Here is a 17639-nt window from a genome sequence, read left to right on the forward strand (position 1 = left end):
AACATTCATGATTACTTTTCCGTTTATGGTCTTTCTCGTTTTTTTTATGTAAGTCAACAACTTTTCGTGGAATACTAATTTTTGGCGGACAGTTTTCGTGTAAAGTTCCAGGCAGTGTTCTGAAGGGTAAAGAAATCGAAAGTATTTCATACTTTTTTTAAAGCACGTGGCTAATAAACATATTCATAACATTTCTTCTGAAAAGCACAATTCACGTTCTGAAATATTAGATGTTGAGTTCATTCAATAAATTATTTCCGAAAATGCTTTTGCGCATCTATAGGTTTCTTTCAGTGATAGTAAACACTTGTAATGATGAGTAATATGGATATTCGTATACAACTGCCTGTCTGCCTTCAGGTAGACAAATAGACGGACAGGTAAAGTAATTACTAACTTGCTACATTCGTGTAAGATTTGACCAGTGGTCGATAAGCTTGCGATTGCGAAATGGGTTGGTATCCCAGGGTTTGTTTTATGTCTTGAAGCACAAATTAAAATACCATTATTAAGCTTTTGATTTGGGTGTTTTATTGTGCAAGATGTAATGATTTTGCAGATGCATGTAACCATTTGTGAAATTCTCCAAATTCTGATTGCATTTGCTTGCCTACTTTCTCTAAATCGTGATTTTCTCTGAGCATGTTTTATAGTTAATTATGACACGTAAATAGCCTCTAAGAATCCCATCCCATCCATTTTCTTTAAGGGAATCAGAGTTGATTTTCACTCTGATTCTCGTTTTTTGTCATAAATAGGTTTTAAACTGCAAGAAAGGTGTAAATTTGATATACGAAAGGTATTAAAAAATTATTTTATTTGGCTAACCGCGCTTTCGACTTTGTCATCTTTTCATTCCAGGACTACAAAAAATGCAGCAAAACTGGAACCGTTCATAGTCGAGAGCTTCAAAATAGACCAATGAGAAACTACGCTCAGACGGGGAGCGGATCACGGGTTGTATGCATGGATATCCCCCTTAACTTCCATATAGAACGATGTAATTCACTGCATGTGTGGACCACAAAATTTGGTCATTCGGTGCAATCATCTTTGATAAACTGAGGCTGGATTGGTCTATATTCGTTGTGATCGATAGACTCCGAAACCGTTCAACTGATTTACATGAAAATTGGTACATATATATATTTTTAATGGAAAATTTTTATATGCTATATATGTTGCTGTAATTCGCTACTAGATATGGCTGCAGAGTATCAAGTTCTACTTCGGTGAGGTTTATGCAAGTAGGAAGCGGCGGTCCTCCCTTAAATCCTGATGAAAGTTCGTGGCGGCCACCCCTTTGAAAAATTATGGTCTCTCAAAGTGGGTTTTTCTATGTCGTATGGTGAAGTTTTCAACCTTACCACTTTATGGAGAAAGGATGGACTGGGGTATGCAAGAGGAAGCGAATCTTCTTCAAATATTGTGAGGGCCACGATACCTTAAAAAGTTAAGGCCCACTAAATTAGGGCTATTTATATGTCAAAATAGTAAAGTTTAATTTTGAATCCATTCCTCCAGGTGGAAAGGAAGGACGGAGTGAGGAAGGGAGAGATCTTCTCTCTCAAAGCCCGTTGAAAAATCGAGGCGGGCACCTCCTCTTAAAAGTTCTGTCGCTTCAAATGGGGGTATTGTGATTCTTAGCAAGAAAAATTGTCTTAGCGAAGTCTTAGAGAAGAATTTTCCGAAGAATATTTGGAGTTGCTTATTAAGGCAGGCCTAGACTGGATACACTGTTGCGCTGTTGATGTTGATGATGATCACATTTACTTTGATCCTTAAACGAAGTTCCTTTGCATAATTGATGGAATATCTCAACTATATAAGCCCCCTTGATTTCAATATAGAGATGTATTTTATCGTGTCGTAAAACCATCTTGCATGTAAGTAGCTGTCGATAATAGCAACGAGATCGCTGGGAATACATATTGTCTGTAGAGAATTCCATATTGGAATAACTCAGCGAATGTTTTCAGTCTTGACTTCACTTGATTTGGCATACAGTCCAGAGCCGGAGTATTTTTGTCTCCTATACTATCATCAGGTTTCATCAGCTCTTTCTAATTACTGAGGTTATTACCTTCGTAATCGTAACCGTAAATGTTCAACAGAAAGAGTAAAATTTAAATGGAAGTCCCATTCTAGGGTAGAATTTTTATTGACGTCACAAAAACATCTTATTTTGTATTAGGGTGAACCGCTCAGCATGCTGAGTGGGTTATCCCGGAGACTTCCATCATGCGGCTATTCTGGATATGAGTTTTACGAAGTTACTAAAGATGAATTTCGACGATCCATGAATAGCTTGGTGTCATCCAGTACTGGCTGCAGAATTTCTGGTACAAGGAATTTATCAGTTTAAATTGACAGACATAGATGAGGTTAGTAGCCGTTATTCTCCCTAAAAGAACACGGTGCGGGACTCCGCACATGCAAGATCGATTATTTGCTTGCCAAACTTCTATAAATTCATAACATCCATTATTAGGAGAAGAATCAATGTCCTCTTGGAGATTTATAATACTAAGAATAATTCCCTCTCTGTAATCTCAGGACAACAGCACCCCAGAGCTGATACATATTTGGAGAGGCATTTTCCAAGGACATTCATTGATTTTTTTTTCATTTTAGATGGCTCTGAACCCCTTTTAACGCTATTGAATGGTGCTAAAGGGCATGGTGTTGCAATCAAATATGGCTAATGTGTCAATTGCAAAATGGCACGTTTAATGTATTTGGCTGACATCAAGTCATATGCTGGTACTGATGACCACCTTAGAAGTGTTATATGTTGCATATAGTTGAGAGAATGAAGGTGCGGATCGATGGGGTGGTCTGGGGTCCGAACCCTGGTCGTCTTGGATTTTTATGTTCGTATTTGTACAGTCTGTTGCTGCAGGCTTATCAATTGCACAGCATTAAGTGTAATGATTATGAAATCTGAGACTCTGTGGATGCCCCGTGAGAAATACATATAATTCAAAAGCTCCGACATAGTGTTCGGATAGTATTTGGCTTACATAAATGTGGATTTCAAACCATCCACGAAATATGAACACGACCCGGACGCCAAACATTGCATTGATATCGAAGCTATGACGAGGAACCCATACTTGAGTTAATGATTCGAAAGATGTTTTGCTATCCAACTAACTGCGATGTGTGAAGCTGGTTTGGAAATCTCCTGGGAAAGCATGATATATATCTACACTTAAAAATAAAAGTCGCAGTTTGGAGGAAGCTACTGGTCTATCAGTTTCAATAATATAAGTACTTTAAATGTGCTCAATATGCTTTCATTGGCAAAAGCATTCAGAATATTGCCGTGGATGAAGGCCGATTTGAAATTTTTATCCAAATCATAAATGCGTCACCCGAATTTTGCAGTGGGGTAGGTGAATTTGCCCCGTCACATCGGATGAAGGGGCGTAATTATAATTGCGTGCGCTATGAGGTCGACTTGCCATACGATTATTTTGATAGTAAGGAGCAGCCAAGTTTCTTTCAATTCTCTAAGTGAAGTCGTACTTGGAATGAATTGATGAATGGAAGCCGAGGTCAATACACGGTAAATTTTTGGCAGTATTTCATCTCTTTAGCTACCCATTATTTTAGAAAATCGATTATGAAAGTTGGGGTGGAGAACGGCCAGCGTAACTGTTCATACGAGCTTGTTTGCGGCATATATTATAATCAGTGAATGATGACCGTGCTTTAAGGTTTTGTTAGTTGAGATGAAGGGTCACTCTGCTACATTATTGCTGTTGCTATCTTTAATTAACAACTAAAATTGAAATTGAAAAGGCGCTGCCCGAAAAAAATACGCCTTAGGCGCATTCATGGACATCGAAGGTGCCTTCAATTATTCCTCATTCACGGTGATGCGGCAAGACAGCATGGAATCGAACCGCTGCTAATGAGTTGGACCCTTCACATGCTAGTGTGGAAAAAATCCACATATCGGTCGGCCAGAAGTCTATTGAAGCAAGTCTTAGGGGCTGCTCACAGGGAGGGGTTCTCTCTCCACTGTTATGGCTCTTGGTAATGGATACCCTACTGTGGAACCTGGAGGAGAGAAAGTCTTCGCGCAAGCATTTGCGGACGATCTAGCCGTAATAATTACCAGCAAGTTTGCAGACACAGCATGTAACCGCTTGAATGAAACCCTGCGTGAAATCCACAGTTGGTGCCTCCAAAATGGACTCACGGTGAACGCTACGAAGACTGGACTAGTTATGTTCACTAGGACCACCAGATTGCTCTGGTGCTGTAGGAATGCGATAGGTAAGATCTGGGAACTTTCATCAAAACAGATACACTGGATGTATACATCCACGATAAAACCCGTTTTGATGCATACATGCATCGTCTGGTGGCCGAGACTGAACTTTGTTAATAGCGGGAAGCTGCTAACGCAGATTCGGAGACTTGGTTGCCTAAGTATTACTGGAGCAATGAGTACTACGCCGACTGCGGCACTTGAAGCTATCCTAAATTTAAACCCTGTTCACTTGGAAGTGAAACGGAAAGCAACCAATGATGCATATAGACTCGATACCATTGGGGCATGGAAAGGCGGCCAATCACATGGTCATGCGTCTATCTGGTAGCTCTCATGCCGATTTATGATCAATCGGCATGAGAGGTTTCCAGATTCGTCTTTGAAAAGACATACACTGCCGTAATCACCAAAAGAGAAGAATTGTCGACAAATGGCCATGAGTCTTTTCAAATTACAGACTTAATAGTCTTCACCGACGGGTCATTTATGGAGGGCGGATCCGGTGCAGGGTGTTCTCGGAGAATTCGATTATAGAACTGGCCCGATCGCTCGGGAAAATTGACGACTATATTCCAGGCGGCGATATGTGCCATTTCATTGGCAGAAGAAGAATGTCTGCGACTAAAATGGAATCTGTTCCGACAGTCGGGCGGCATTATCAGCAGTAAAAAGCAACGACATATCAAGCCAGTTGCTGTGGAGTTATCATCAGGTGCTGCTGAAACTTGGCCGCCTGCACGAAATATTCCTGATGTCGTTGCCGGGGCACTCTAACTCGCTGGTAATGAGGAGGCTATCAGACTGGCTCGCTGAGGGTCTGGATCTACTATCATGGGGCCAGAACCAGCTTTTGGAATCCGGCCATCGACTGTCAAGTCTACTCTGAAGGGTGAAATTGCAAGGATTCACGCAGTCGAGTGGAGAAATTTGGACTCTTTCCGGCAGGCGAAAATCCTTATAAAAGAGCCTAGGGTCACTAGAGCGGCATTTTTATTGTCTCTTGAGACGTGGGACATGAAAACCCTAGTAGGGTTTTAACGGGACACTGTCCCTAAAATGGCGTATAGGTTTCGAAATACTCTCTATCTACTCAAATAATGTTAATGATGAACAACAAAGTGATACCAGGTTAAACTTGCCGCTGCTGTGCAAATTTACAGCAATTTAAGATTGAAAGTGAATAGTCTGACATAATATATGCATGGACCCAACTTCTGGTTTCCCGACTTGTTTTCCACAAGGTGGGATCATTTGAGTTTAACAGCTTGCGTTGTGTGTGTATGCGATGTGGGGGAGAGGCGAAGCCTCTGAGTACTCAGATCCTAATGGACCATTGTATCCGGTTCCCTTCTGTAACGAAACATTCCGAATTCTTTTATGAATCGCAGGATTACCGTTAGTGAATTTGATGATACCCGCTGCAACTGGAGCACATCAGCACCAAAAATCATATGTCTGATGCGTCCATAGGCAGAACACTCACATAGAAAATGTTCCGTGGATCCCGCTTCCTATTTAGTACCAGTAGTAGGTGCAATCCGGCATTATAAGAGATTATGATAACTCTGAAATATGATTATGGGCAAAATCATCATTTTGGAAATAAAGCCCAGCATTAGGAAAGTTTACGATAATTTGGAATCAATAATATTTATAATAAAACAATTGTTCAATTTTTTTCATCTTTCATTTTTAAGGCCTTGATTTTATTTTTTGTGACATATTTATAGGAGTAACGTGCATTCGCTCGTTATTAGTACGTTCTAAGTTCCACTGCCATTAGATCATTGCCACTAAATTTCCCGCGAACAATTAGAATACGCTCTTAAATAATTCTAAGTACGAGCCCCTTGAGATGTCTTTAATTTTCACCTGTTCTGTGGTAGTCAGATGTACATCCCAATACCACAAGTATGTAGATATGTAAAACTCTAAATTTTTACTCATCAGTTTTTAGTAGCAGCACAATGAATAGATTCAAGTTCGAGAATCTGGATGTTATTTGCACTTGAGAATCTCACCTGTCGCTCTTGCAAGTAGGCACCTTCTACGCGTATGAACCTTTAATTTATTAATAAAATGTTGTTTTTTGCTTAAACGTGCAGTTTGAATTAATATAAGACGCATGACAGGGGAGCACCACTACTTAGTGCTAACGTTAATTTGAAACTGACAAGTGGAAGCAATAGTGCACAGCAAAGCATCGCGCGACCAGTGTCCGGTTCGTTTTGTAAAGATTTTTCTCGCTAATTTTGTATTACTTAAACGGGATATTTCGTAAAAGTCGTAAGAAGTTTTATATCATGTGCTTTTATCTTTGACATAAAAACTGCATGGGATAAATATCGGGTTACTGACTTAAGTCTTTTGTTTTCGTTAACGACCGGGGGATAGTATATGCGTGGGAGTGCAAACATATTGCTTAGAGATAAAGTGCTGTTGCGCCATATTTTTATCCTTAGGGCGTAAGTGAATTTATATTTTTGCGAGTTAGGTAGGTACCATCTAAACTAACTGGACAGTTTCTTAAAGATATATGTACAAGATTTCGAAGGAATTTTATTAGTGTGATATAATGAAGAACGGCGAACATGTAACGCATTGAATTCCAGACAGGTTTCTTAGGCAATCAATCTTGTTGAGAATAGAGATAAAACCTCGAATTCATCACTTTTCTATAAAATATTGAATATGATGTGTGATTTGCACATAAAATCATATGAAAGGAGACAGCAACGAAATAACTTGTTGAAAATTGAATGTGCCGAAATGATGATGTGGTAATCATTTATAATTTATTATTATTTTGAATGGTGTGGACTGTGATAAAAGAAGATACACTTTTTCGGTCGATTGCAAAAACTATTACATAGAAAAATTTGCAAATTCTGCACCTTTGATTCGGAAGTTCAGGTATTGAGAAGTAAAAGATCAAATTTCCTTATATTTACCCTTTCATTATACATATTAAACATATACTGTGCCTACTAATGCGACTAATTAAATTCAAAGTGTAACTAGTTTTTATTCTTCACATTGGTGTATACAGAATTCAACAGTTTTTGTTACTTATCTTAATAAAAAGACGACGCGTATCGGTGTACAATGGAAATAAACTCCTACGCATAGTAATGTAGTCAACGCAACCTACCCAAAGTTCATTTACCGCTAATGCATCTGTGGCGAAGGAGGTGTACGATTCTGGTAAACAATTACACACATTCTTCATTTATTTTGAAAAACGAAAACAGTTGATCAGAAATGTTTTTATACATTCTGTTGAATGCACATCAACAATGACAATCGGTCTATGGATGCACTGCTTAGAACGTATGATTTACGCATAATTTATTTGGATTTTATTTTGGTTCGTCTTCCCAATTTTAAAATAGTGCTGTAGAAATGTTGGAAAATAACCTATAAATGATAGAGTAAAATGGTTTGGCCATATTGAATGAAATTAATTCTTTTGGTGTGATCTAATATCCATTGGTAAATAAAGGCAGAGGTGAGTTAATCAACTTTTGACCCCGCCACACACTTTCAGTTTCAACTGACAGTTTGAACTGTCAGTTGAAATTGTGCAGTCTAATTGCACACAAATGCTTCAATTTTAACAATGGATTAGAAGCAGGAAGATTCCACCGTTCTGGGTTTACTTTTTGTAATTTTAGAGAGGTGTAAAATATAGAAGAAGCGTAAGTGCAAGAAAATCTTACAAAAGCGAACTCAATCTCTTGACATCGGTTATTAAATGAATTAAATAAATAACTATTCGATTTTCTCAATGGGCGGAAATAGTCCTCTGAAAATTCAGTACACAGTTGATTAAAGTAGTTCATAATCAAATATAATTCTACTAAATCGCTGTAAATCAAATTCATAATGATGCAAAAAGATGCAGAACAAATTTCATGTGTATAGCCGGCCTTATTGATGAAAACGCATGTTGATTGGTCGGATAGAAGACTATTTGGGTAAGAGGAAATTTCGGCGCGGAAACAACATTGAATTTGGAGTTAAAAGTTAATTATCAACATAGCTTTATACCTTGAAAACAGATTGCGAAAATGAAATTCTTAACCTTCCAGTGTTTTCTCAAGATAAGGGTAATCTTATGAAGATAATAAGAAAGTTGAAGAACCACCATATCATATATGTTACTATAGTGATCATCCAGTAAACCATGTGCTTGGAATCTAAGCTGCAGTCGTCCGCTATGAAGACATAAGTCAACGACTAAGTAATGTGCACTTTCAAGAAAAATGTTGAAATATATGTCACATGCGCCTATAGACGAGATTGCACAGCCAGAGAAGGATACCTTCATCGAATCAGTGAACGAATCCTCGAAACCTGCCAGAGGTATCAAAATCATATTTGGAGTTTTAAACAACCGAGTGGGAATGGAATCAATATTGAGGGGATATATCGGCTCCCATTGCTTGCATAAATTTACCAATGGCAAAAGACTGTGGATTATTCAGTTAGCAATATCGCAAGCACTGGTTCTTGAAAGTACTTTGTTTGTGTGAGAAGAGATCCGTAGACAAACGTGTGACCCTCTAGACGGGACCACTTCTAGCCGCCATCTCTCAGCCTTGATAAATGTTAGAATTTAGAAGGGTGCCAATATACGCTCGGAACACGGAATTTTGTTCCGGTCTCGAATAAAACCATCACCTCGAATCCCTTTGAAAATCACTAAGAGTTAACACTGAATCCAAACTCCTTCTTAATACGGAGGGAATGGATGCCGCAACAACCCAACCCCAGGTCAAAAATTGACTGACGGTTTCATCCAGGGCAGAGGCAACTCATGAGACACTGCCTTACCTCTGCCCTGGGAGCATCGTGACCGAAAGTGCCAACAGGTGGAAAGACGCTCCCTTTTATCATCGCAAAAACATGACAAGGTTGCGAATTATATTGGACTTAAAACGCCAGTCGTTGTAGTCTAAGCTAGACTAAGGTTAGCAAAAACACGGCAAGGTGGCGAATTATATTGGACTTAAAACGCCAGCCGTTGTAGTCTAAGCTAGACTAAGGCTAGCCTTACAACGACTGGCGACTAAGGCTAGCCGCTGCTTCCAGGGCAGAGGTGAGGCAGCGTCTGATGAGTTGCCTCTGCCATGGACGAAACCGTCAGTCAATTTTTGATTTTTTCGATTTTTAATGCTTGGGGTGCTACGCTCCAAACTAGGGATCCATGGACTAAAAAACGGAAGAGTAAGTTGCTCCTCATTTAGTCCGGTCCACCATCACGTGGATGTGGACTTAGGATCCCGCAGATCCTAAACAACAACCAACCCCAGGTCCTAGAACTGAAGCATCTATAATTCATCTTTACAAATACATGAAGAACGTTATCATTGGTACGACCCCAGTCGCAAAAAGGTTGGAATGACTGGTTCGACGAGGAAGTTTTACTAACAAGTCAACAAGATGAAGCATAAACATCTCACTGCGCATCCTGCCAAGACAAAGATCAAAATCTAGTTTTCGTACGTCTGGGTATATCGTAGCAATGAATATTTTGATGAACTGTTCAACAACTAGAATATCGGCTAGTTGGAGCTCCCGCCAACTGAACATGACGAACAAATGCTGTCCCGAGCGAACATGGAAGGAAGAGTCCGTGCAATTCATCGGGTTAAGAATCATAACATGCAAGGAGCCGATGGAATTAAAGCTGAACTGGTTAAATTAGGAGGCGGCCAACTAAACAAAGCGTTTATCAACTATCTTCTAATAAGACCGACTAAGTTGACGCTGAACCAATATGTAGGACTAGATAAAAGCAACGGGATTACTCTCGATATTTTTTACCATCAAGAACGGTCGAAGAAAATGGGATGCTCCATTATGCAACCTTGACCTTCGTAGAAGTCATCTGTGATACTGATCCTCTTGAAGTCCATCTAACTACTGGTTTATGCTGACGATATCAACACAGAGGTTTCGAAATTTTGAAACTACCTTTATCCAGATCGAGCACGTTAATGAAGGCAAGGTGATATACATGATGGCAACGTTAGCTTCAAAAGCGAAAGAAAGAACAACATCAAATCGCACTGGCTAAATGGGAACAATAATGATTGGAGGATACAATTTTGAAACCGTTGATAATTTCGTCGAAAATCAACATCGATAACAGTTATGATGACGAAAACTGTGCATGGATGTTGGCCTATTTGAACTTCAAAAACTGTTCCGCTCGAAACGTCTCACCATAAGGTCTAAGCCCTTACTGTAGAAGATAATTATTCTGCTAGTCGTCATTCATTCCTCGGAGAGCTAGATTCTTAGCAAGAAAAATTACCAACGGTTAGTGGCATTTGAGGAAAAATCCTCCGAAACTTTAGAAGGGTAGACGCTTCCGAAGCCTATTCAACGAAATTTATGAGCAATACTACAACCTTCTGGATCTGAATAAAATTAGGATCAGTAGGTTCCAGTAGGCGGGTAATTTAATCCGTATGGATAAGGATGACCCAGCCCGGAATGTGCATAAGAGGTTTCTAGTAGATTTCCAGTATACGTATTTATATATAACATTATACCTGAGCACGCAAACGTTTTCCAGCTTGTGTATATTTGCAAAAACTTCGGTGTTTATTCGGTCAGTGCAACATCTCATACCATGCATTTCTTTCGGAAATCTAAGAATGTAGGCTCGATGTAGCCATTGGACCACTTAGTATATGTGGATGCATTTTTTAATCATTGTTTTTATAGTAATTGAATGCTTAGGTCAGAATGTCCGACGCTAATATCAGTTGATGAAAGCTAGGGGTTTGCATGGAATAGTGGCTGAAGTGATGAGGGCGATTTTCCATGTGATACTCTCATGTAGGGAAAACACTATCTCGGAATAGCCTCAACTTAATGTTGGTGTTAATATTGCATTTTTGGATTTCGGATTTGAAGGCGAAACAAAGTGGCAGAAGCCCATTAACATAGATAGGAGAGTTACGATGACTAGCCAAACTGGGCACTTTGGTTTTGTTGGTATTTATTTTTGAGTCTGACTCGGGCTGCGTCTTCTCCAAATCGAAAACCATTTGGCCAAGATGAATCCTTACGTGCAAGAGCAAACAGATATCACACTCGTAGCTAAGTTATTCAAGGAAAGATGACATCGTTCATTATTCCGGTGAAGGCATTAAAACCGTCATTAATAACGAGAAGAAAAAGTGGCAGTGACAGGATCTAACCCTAGTGAACTTCGCTTTGGATTTCAAATTCCTCTAAGATTTTATTTCAATATAGCACATGATATTCTGTGCCTTCATATTTCCCTGATAAAAGTTACTGATTTCTCTGGAATATTCTCATATGTAGAGTATTTCAGGTACACTACAAAATGATGCCGCCAGAAAGTTTTTCAAAAACCAAAGGTGCTATTGTTGTCGGTACAGGAAACCCAATATGGAAATCAGGCTGCTCCTTGCCGATTAAGCTTTCGAGGTGTTTCTGAATATGTTTCAGGATTATTTTACCTGTCATCTTTGTAACAGCAGAAGGCTTGCAAATACCTCTCCATTGGCCGTATTCAAAACGGGTATCCTTCTTCAGAACTTTAGCTATCATCCCCTCCTCCCGCTCAGCGTCAACGTTAGCGAATTTATTTGCCTGAGTTCGTCGATAGCAACGGGAAGTCATTTGTCAATTAATTACTTTTAAAATTTTGTTGAAGATCGCTTTTGGCAGAACATTTCTTCAAAAGACTTAAAGGATTTGCTTCTCTCCTTTTCTTTCCTTCCTAGCATGCATAGTGACACTCTACCTACAAAATTTCGATAATGAAATTCTACCATATCTTCGTGTCCAACTATTTTATTTTTAAAAAATTTCAGTCTCTTCAATTATATTGTTCTTATATCATATTCGATAGTCAAAGCACGTTTTTAAATCGATGCTTCACAATTGATGGCACATGCTCGAATAGGAATTCACTTTTGATTTCTTTCCAGTATCTATTTATGAACTAATGGAGTAATGAATATTTCAGAAAACGTGGTTAAATTTAGATGAATTCACATATGAATAGCTGCCAGCCAGGCTGAATATAAAGCCATTAAATATTTTAGAAGTATACAATAATAATAAATCATTGTCCTTACCAAGTCACTCAAATTCAAGTTCTAAAATAACGGTTCTAAAACTGTTCACTATTTCGCTTATTTTATTGTGCATTTTTTATTATATCTCTCATCCAAGTTCGAAAGCTTTATTTGTGTAGCCCAAAGTTCTTATAAAAGTTCCTATAATTATTATATTTTTATTGCACTTTATTCCGGCCTACTGAGTGTTGTAGCTCTAGAGTAGTACAGTTAGTTTAAATGCTCAAACTCTTCATAATAGTACATGCAACAGAATATAATAATTTAAACCCATTCGGATAGCTAACGGGAGGATTTTAAATCTCCTCTATATTTTCGATATAGCTGGAAATATTTTTTCAGAAAATCTCCTTATATTTGTTGCGGCCATGTATGGTTGCCATAACCCCTATCCCCATAGCAGGTCAACTACACACATGCGCCATCATTGGCGGTTCCTGGCAATTTTGTTCAACTCACCCAACAATTTTCCGAGAGGCTTGCATTGTCCTACGCCATGTCATTCTATGCGACTTGCTTTGCGCCTTCTGATCAACAACTCCGTCAGCATCTGGCCAGTGCGAGAATGAAGTTCTTCTTTGGCTATTATCTCAGGTCATTCATCGATGATCCGATGCAGATGTGAACTTCTGCGTAACAATGAAGGTCACCGAGAAACATTGGCTCGGAACAGCCTCAGCTTCCCAGGACTTACAAGGGAATGGAAGTAAGAACTTTTAATTCCACTTCTGTTTAAAGGAGCAATCCGTTTCCGCATGTTGCGGTTGCTTGCCATATCCTCTAAAAGACGTGTAAGTTAGATATTATACGAGGTGCCCCTCTCACCTTTTTAGTTGCTTATCATCATGGGTGAGGTAGGTAGGTAGGTAGATATCAATGCCTGCTCCGAGGAGTCCAATTAGCACTGTGGTGTGCCGTTTTGATGCCACAAACTCCTAAGACCGTGACTGCTGTTATGAGAGCAGGGAGGCAAAGTCCAGGCGGCATGGATCTTCAGAGCCAGCCCGAAGCATTCACGAAGGAAAGCAGCTATCCCACCCTGCAGCTAGAAATCTCTCTAAGGTCCCCAAAGAATGTAGATTGCTAAAGATGAATACATCAAAAATTTTCCCACTTGAAGCACTCATCTTTCGATTTTCATCTGGCTGATGATGTTTTCGATGTTCACAAAAAAGCTAGGGCTGACAGTCTATAGTATAATATTTGTCCTGGAGCCCTTTGACGATGTGAATTCCCCCAACAAGGAGCTCCTATATATGCATGTTGTCTATGTTTTCCTCCCTGACGAAGGCCAGGAGGACAACTTCGAGTGCTGGAGATTTATTGACTATGGGTCCCCGTCAGCACGCTGATCTTTATCTTTCCTAAAAGCTTGTGAATGCGACTGTCAAGGAGCTTTCCTGATTACAAACCGCATTTTTTAGTTCACTTTTTACAGTGTCCCGAAGCACTTTTTTCGTGAAGAGGAGGAAAGGTTGGATGTTCGTCTGAGGTTCCTCCTCTTTGATTACCACACAGTAGTTCATGGGGACCTTGTGGTTTTGGAGTACAGGCATCCGGCGATTTAACAATTTCGTTATGTGGGATTATCTTGAGCTTCATGCCCTCCTAGGTATTTCTGATCTTAGTGATACACGAACTATCATTGACGATTGTGATAGACCGGAACCTCCTGGGTAAAATCGAAACTGGCAATTTGTCCCTCATGTTCCTCCAGGAGATGCTTGATAATTAGCTCCGACGGTCTGGTCTCACTATTGGTTTATACTTTTGCCGCCTAATTGTCGCTAGCGGAATTGCCATTGGTCAGTGCCACTCATACGTGCTTTATTTTCACATCGGTGTAGCGTTTCGCAGCATGTTTAAATGTCGCCCACCGTTGCTGTTTTGCTGCCTACGGCGATTGCTTCAAATCCGAGCCCTGGTAAACTCTGCTTTGTTTTCAGCCTAACTTGACCTCGTCCTGAGATCGGTTACTTTTGGAAACTGTATGTTTCCCCATCTGACGATTTTTTAAACGTTTTTTATTTTATTCGTTGACAATCGTCTGGAATTTAACGAGATCATCGCTTATCAACAATACCCGTCTCCATATGCTTGGCAATCTTGTCAAGAAAAAGTATGACCTTCTGGTGCTGGCATGATCGTTCTTTTGTAATTTTGACTTTTCCTGCTCATCTTTGCATTGTTGGTTAGGCTTCCGAATTTTTGGGCTTTTGTAGTTGCTGAACTTCCAAAGTATTTACGGCGACTCTGTTTTCCGGTGAAGAGGCATTTTTCTTTTTACTAGCTTTATAGGATGGTAAGCACCTACACATCTGTGTCCAGATCAAGTGGCTTACGCAGTTAGAGCACTGGGATGTCGTAGGGAAAGGTCGCGGTTCAAATCTTACTGATGCAGCGGGGTGTTTTATCGTGACTGTGTTTTAGATATCAGTCGACTCAGCTGTGAATGAGTACCTGAGTCAAATCAGGGTAATAATCTCGGGCGAGCGCAATGCTCACCACATTGCCTCCTACAGTGTACTGTAGTGTACCGTTACGGTCTTGAATGAAGTGTTCTAACACACTTGAAGGCCTTGGTCCAATATGGAATGTTGCGTCAACGATTATTAAGCACTTATTGACACCGTCCCTACCATTTCTCGGTGCAAACTTGCGTATCCTACGTGAACATGCCATTTGACAGTTGGGTGTTTTTATCGTTTTGATGCTCTAATATAGCAAAACTGAATACCCCTTATCTTTGATGGACTCACATTTCAGTCCATTTATTTGTTCGGTCGTGAAGGAAGTATCGTTTCGATTTGGTCTTCACCTTTGTATTATTATTTTTTTTTTGAGTTCGCGATGAACCTTGTTAGCCTATATGCAACGATCGAAACCTCTCAAGCTCGGCACTTTTTTGAAAAGGGTCCGGGATGGATCTATTATTACGTTTTCTGGCATTTAATTTGATGGAACTCGACAGCAACCCATTTAAAAGTTTCACACCGTGAAAAAAAAGTCGCCTTTTTCCAATGGGTATGGTCAACTAATGTTCTTGGACATGTTTATATAAAAACTTCACACAGGCTCAACCACAGGTCACATGTCCTTTCTCGGGTTCATAAAATTAATCAACTATTTCCTCGTCTGCATTTTCTATTAGAGTATAAAATTCTATTAACAAAATCTTGAGGAATCTTAGGCAAGTCGCACATATTTTAATTACTGCTCCAAGTCCAAGACAAACGGCTTCAGTGTGCAGTTTAATATAAGGAAGACTTTCTCCTCCGATGAAAATATAGCATTTTCGTTTCTTGGATAAGCAGAATTACAGTGTTATGATTTAGTGTTCGAATATTTCAAAATCCCACAGTGTTTCAAATTGTCCACCGAAGTAGTTGCTGATTACGTATTTATTATCAAGGCTATGCTTCTATTGATCTTTGATAATTGTTTACTGAAATGCTTTCTTATAAAAAGTAAGGTTAATGACTTTTGCAAATAATATTAAAATGCTTCAATTTAGTACAAACTTCAAGAAATATAAGGATTCCTGCCTTCCCCTTCTTATCTTCTTGTCAAATGGAAAGTTCAGAACATACTGTAAGGAACTGAACATCGAGGCGGTGTAGAGTGCTTAAAAGGGGTCAGTCGGTCATGTGGGCTCTCTTGAAAAACCGGATGATACTTTCATGAATTCTAGAGTAGAATCAGTGCAGACTCTCTTGGAAGTACACCATCTTGGAAAACAGGTGACAAAATGTGGTGGTTCCTTAAAGAGGAAAGTGTTGCGAGGAAAATTGAAAAACAGCGAGAGTGGCTGTCACCAATAACAAAGAGAGAATAGCGATAATGTTCTTTGTAAAATTATCGTAGTGGAACGTTCAAACCCCATTGCTGGCAGAGGCATTTGTAATATCTTATACCGGTCGACTCAGCTGTCAAATCAGTGTAATAATTTCGGGCAAGTGCAATGCGGCATTGAATGAAATGCCCTAACACGCTCTAGAGCACTGACCCAACCCTCCAACTATTATTAATGTCTGTCTTGCACACGCACTTTCCTCAGAAACCGATTGACAAGAAATTTGGTAAGAAGATGGGAACTGTCAACGGCCATATATGCCATAAATGCCGTAAGTTATATCTTTTCATGTTGATTTTAAAATGAGGTTTTCATAAATGCAAACTTTTTTCGCCGAATATGATCCTGTTGGGTATGAAATGAAAAGTCTTGATTAGTACTTTTCGGAGCTACTCTTAGTTTTTCACATTTGTTGGAAAGGGGGGAGTATGGGAGGTCGAAAGTGATTATTTCTTTAATGGACCTATTCTTAGATACTACCAAAACGAAGGCTTAAGTTAATAATATAATAGTAATAACAATTTGCCATTTTTGGGGGAAAATGATTAGAAATCTCCCTTGAGTTTATCCTAGAGTTATAAAAATTTGCAGTGATGTGGACGGTAGTTTGAAGCATGATGTTCCCAATCAATCAAAATTTTACTACTACTGATAAAGTTACAGTAGCTCAAAGTTGTCTTTTCCGGGTAAATTCACTGAAACCCAAAATACTAAATATCAATGTCACACTAAAGTGAGTAGTGACATGTTAAACATATACACTACGAATTATTGATAAATGGGATAGTTCTGCAGTCAAATGTACTTTCATTTCTTAACGATTTTATTCCTGAAACGCTGAGCTCCCAGCTTCCTGCTTGTTTAGAATTTTTTGTGGGAAAAAAATGTAACCTTTTCATTTTTAAGGTTTTCTGTAAAACAAAACCTTATTAAAATCGATTCAATGTCTGTCTGTCTGTCTGTCTGTCACACGCGTTTTTCTACAAAACGGCTAAACCGATCCGAATGAAATTTGATGGACAGATGGGAACTATGAAATCCCACGCATACAGCGAGTGGCATAAATTTAGGTGAGGTTTAAAGGGGGGTTCCCCACACATGCAAAGGGGGGATTCAAAAATTTCTTCACCGCATATAGTTGTGTAGGGTATCAAATGAAAGGTCTTGATTTGTACTTTCCGAAACTGACATTAGTTTTGGCATAAATTGCAAAGTGCGTGAGTAACAACTCAAAATGTACGCACTTGAAGTGAGGCAGGACTCATTTTCGGAAACTACCCAACCTTAAAATTCGAAAAAAATCAGGGTGGTGCGCCTAGATGAAATCTAGGCCCCAAAATATATCCCATTCCGATATCTGTTCAAATAAACTTAC

The 17639-nt window shown here is 39.3% G+C and overlaps 1 protein-coding gene across 3 annotated transcripts in view; it reads left to right on the plus strand.

The window, feature by feature from the left end:
• Window positions 1-6439: 6439 nt before the first annotated feature.
• LOC119653542 (A disintegrin and metalloproteinase with thrombospondin motifs 1) overlaps window positions 6440-17639 on the plus strand; it is a 414702-nt gene continuing 403502 nt past the window's right edge. For all 3 annotated transcript variants that reach the window (XM_038058225.1, XM_038058222.1, XM_038058226.1), the window contains exon 1: window positions 6440-6779. The gene's annotated coding sequence lies outside the window, so the exon portion shown is untranslated. The remainder of the gene's footprint in view (window positions 6780-17639) is intronic.

This window comes from Hermetia illucens, chromosome 4, assembly GCF_905115235.1.
Source record: "Hermetia illucens chromosome 4, iHerIll2.2.curated.20191125, whole genome shotgun sequence".
Taxonomy (NCBI): domain Eukaryota; kingdom Metazoa; phylum Arthropoda; class Insecta; order Diptera; family Stratiomyidae; genus Hermetia; species Hermetia illucens.